The sequence below is a fragment of the Oryzias melastigma genome, linkage group LG20 (assembly GCF_002922805.2).
Source record: "Oryzias melastigma strain HK-1 linkage group LG20, ASM292280v2, whole genome shotgun sequence".
Lineage (NCBI taxonomy): Eukaryota > Metazoa > Chordata > Actinopteri > Beloniformes > Adrianichthyidae > Oryzias > Oryzias melastigma.
This window is the reverse complement of record NC_050531.1, coordinates 12231752-12235874: the sequence shown is the minus strand read 5'-3', so window position 1 is coordinate 12235874 and position 4123 is coordinate 12231752. Positions and strand designations below refer to the sequence as shown.

Sequence of the window (4123 nt, the reverse complement as noted above, 5' to 3'; positions counted from 1 at the left end):
CTGCCGCTGGGTGGCAGTGGTGTGGTTTGGTGCATCTCCATGTGTGGAGGGGAACAAAGAAGGGAGGGAGGAAAGAGGAGTCTGTGTTGCTGCTGCTGGTGGTGGTGTAGGGAGGGGGTTAATGTGCAAAATTTAAATACTTCACATTTGCCTCTGCCAGAGCGCGCATTCACACCCACCACCATCACCCACCTTTCCGGACGCAGGGTGCCTGAAGCACCATACCGGAGCGGACAGGGGGGCACATCAAATACAAAACGGTTCTAGATTTCTGCGCCGATTCTTTGCACCATGTCGACAGTAGAAACACATAAAGTGTTCAATTTGTTTGTTTATCCCTCTGGATCCCTCAGAACAACATCAGCCTGAGCCTGGAGTGCGTTTATGATTCCACCGGTTTACTGCCTTTGTGCCAAAGGGCATTAAACGCAAATAAATCCTAAATGTAACTGACATTTGTGTTCAAAATAAAGAAATAGCAAATTAAAATTGAAATAAAATAGACTAAATTCGACTGGCAACACTGTTTTTAAAAGGAAATAGGCAGCTCCAAATGCTCAAAAAAGGAGAAATAAGCAAAGTAAAAATATGTATTATTTATTTATTATTTTAAACAAAAAAAGCAAAAACGTTGATCTTTTTGTTTCGTTTTGTTGTAAATGATGTTATTCACGGTGTAGGAGCCGGCAGGGGCAGCTGTTCCTGCTCCTCCTGCCGGTGAAAAGCAGCTTCCTGCCGGCCGCTGCAGCTGCTGCTGCCCGCCGTTAGGAGCACACACACACACACACATCCTGCTCAGCTCCACCCGACTTCACCGCGGCGGAGGGCGGTGTAGTCGCCGCCGCATCTCTGCTCTTTAGTGAACGATTATCTTATGGGACGATTGAAACAAGAGGTTTCTGGTTTTAGAGCGAAACGTTTATCCGCGGACGCGCCGAGTGGAGAGGATCGTTTACGCACCAACATTTGACTCGAATTCTCTTAAATTTAAAACTATTTCAGTGCATACAATTTTCAAATATAAACTCAACATCAAAATTAGAAATTTTTTCCTTATTTAAAAAATCCTAACCTGTTGAATTTGTGCTTTTAATTTGAAAATCCCTAATGGTTTTTCATTTGACTTACTGAGCAGAACTGGATTTTCCAGAGCTGTAACTTTGATGAAGAGTTTGTTCAAGGCTCAGCCCGCTTAAAGACTCATTTGAGTCAGTCAATGTGATAAAACCTCAATCAGAACAGGGGAGGCTGGATCAAAGAGAGCTAAGTGAGTAATTGAACTTTGTGGTTAGAAAGGTTATAGTCTTGGTTAACATGTCAGAAAGTCCTGCGGTTCTCTCTCAACTCCCCAGCTCCCACTGCATGCCTCCAGGAGTGTGTGTGCTTCCTGAAAGCAAACGGAAAACTTGTTTGTAAAGAATAAAGTTTTCAGCTTTATAATAATAAATCCTGGCTGTTTAAACATATCTTTTAATTTGAAAAATAATAAATAAAAAGGGTTTTAGGTTTATTTATAATCTATTAATATAGGGTTGTATGAACTAAAATGCATTGTTTTACATTTTAATATATATATCTTATATGAAAAACATTATAAATAAATGTATTTAAAGGCATTTACAGCAAGAAACAAATGAAAGTGGTTGCTTGGTTCCTCAGAGGGGCAGATGCTTCGCAGTTAAAAAGGGCAAAAGATGGACCTGAGGCTCTTTGTCACAGGGGGGTCCCAGCTGAGCATCAGTTTTCATGCAAACACTCTAAAAAAACAATCTCAAATTCACACATAAGGAACCTCATTCCAGGATTTTACAATTGCAGAACCAACATTTAAAAATAGGAACCTTCGTTATTTTTCCCTTTTTTTTGCATGAATGCTAATTGAGGACAGCAATCATTCATTGTTTGGTGATACAAAATGTAGCTGATGCGGGCAGAAATTTGCTCTCGGAGAGGCCACCGTTGGTTTGTGTGGAATGAATACAATGTCGGACACAAAAGGAGCACAGCAGAAAGAAAAGTGTCAATCTCCACCTGACTCAGAGCCCATTATAGGGTGAGAGAAGAGGCAGGGATGTGTGTTGGAGGAGGCGGGAGATGTGTGTGTGAGTGTTGGGGGGGAGAAGACACCCAAAGGTGCATAAAGCACACACATCCATTCACTGTCATGATTAGTAGCTATTATCAACGGCTACAACTGGTTGCCAGTCAGACTGAATTATTCTGCAGTGAATCGACTCGCAGGCAGTTGACCAATGACTGTTTGTTTCCTTTAAGCAGAGCACTAAACAGCCTCTGTCTGATTTCATTTCCTACCTTTTCTTTCATGCCGCTCATTGATTGGCTCCTGTGCTTTCAACTAGAACATTTCTCCACCCTGCTTCCTTTCTTTCAGCAGCATCCAATGTTTTTTTTTCTTTTTTTTAGCAAGGCTGCAACAAAATCAAATTATTTCCCTTTTTATGCATGTATGGAGGTTACAGGGCAGGACAGAGCAAGCAGCAGTCTGATCCAATACTAACGTTCATTGATAGGAAAATCAATGGTGCATTGATCCAAGACTTGGCTGGCAGAGGGGAGGGAGGCAGGGGAGGAATGAACAGCAGAGGAGGGAAGAGAATAAAGAAGATGCGGTGGAAAAAAAAAACAAAAAAAAACTTGGAGGTCAGGCCTCTGTCTGTGTCGCAGAGAAGCTCTGCTACAGGGGGGATGTGTGAGCAACCTGTTGTGGCCTTCTGTGCTCTCTGTCCTCGCAGAACCGCTCTTGAGAGTGGAGGAACAAGCTTCAAATGGAACCCGAGAGTGGAGGAGGAGGAGAAAGAGGAGAAGAGGAGGGAGAAAATCAATTTTCCCAGAGAGAGAGAGGCAGACTGGTCTAATGGTGGTCTAAAAGAGGAGGAGGAGAGGACATATTTTCCTCTGATTACCTCCTGTAGCCTGTCAGACAAACCTTCAAAGCCGCGGTGGCCTCGCTCATCCGACCTTTCGCTCAAGCAAAGTCTGGTTGCTTCTTTCTCTCAGCTCCTCTCACTTTGAGGAGTACAAAGAATATGCAAAACATTGCAGGGTGACCTCAAAAAATTAACAAAAGAAAATTTAGCAAATGTTTATTATTTTCTGTCCTCCTTTGGTAGAGGTTCCAGGAGGAAACACAGAATTGAGTAAATTCATAAAAGGTTTCCATTAAGCTAAATTGAATATTTCCATGTAAAAAAATACTTTATCTTTTGAATTTCTCCACCAAATGGAAGGAGTTATCTGGAGTGTCCTTGTGTTTGTGCGTCTCCCCTCAGATGGCCCCCTGACCAGACTCAAATGTTCAATTTCCTGCAACAGGTTAGATTAGGATAAACTGCAGAAGCAAAGAGGAGATTTGCTGCCATGCAGAAATTGCAGGATGTCATTTGCTTTCAAGTAAATTAATGTTCTCTTCTCTTAAGAGGAAATTCTGTTATGAGAGCTGTAGTGAGGTGTTAAAACTGTGGTGGAGAGTACGAGTCGAATTAACATCAGCTTTGATTGTTGGTTTGATCAGAAATTAGTTTGTTTGATACTTTAGGGCCGGGTTTTGCAACCTTTGGCAGTAAAAGAGCCATTTGGGCCTGTTTGGTACTGATCAAAACCTAATAGGAGTAGCAAAGTTTTTTTTTACCTTTTATGAAAATTTGATACTACTTCGCATCATTATATTTTCGTTTTTATCATAAATTTGAATTATATTTATTTTTGGGTGCAAAAAATACACAAATATTAAGATAAATTGGAATTTTCTCAAAGTGTAATTTTTTTTTTACTTTTGACAGTAGCTCATACGACTTTCTTTCAAAATAAAAGACTTCCTGTTCCAATCAGGAACCTTCGAGCAAAGTATATGTATTCCTAAACAACAGGACACAAAAATGACATTTTCTCTATACTTTAGGTTTACTTGAGTGAGCTGTCATCCTTTTTCTTACTTTCTACTGCTGTTAACTGGAGCATAAACATGAAACATGATTAGTTAATGATCCAAAAAAATAAATGAAGAATACACAAATCTATAAATAGCTTCTAAAAATTGCTATGCAGCATAAGATACGTACTTTAAAGTCATAGAATAAACTCAGCAATCAAAAAATTACCAAAG

The 4123-nt window shown here is 40.3% G+C and overlaps 1 long non-coding RNA gene across 1 annotated transcript; it reads right to left on the bottom strand.

Annotated features, from left to right (window-relative positions):
* Positions 1-2414: 2414 nt before the first annotated feature.
* Positions 2415-3017, bottom strand: LOC118600274. The gene is made up of 2 exons (XR_004949897.1): positions 2948-3017; positions 2415-2780 (listed from the first exon to the last, which is right to left on the bottom strand). It is a non-coding gene; the product is annotated as an uncharacterized LOC118600274 (long non-coding RNA).
* Between the last annotated feature and the right edge of the window lie 1106 nt (positions 3018-4123).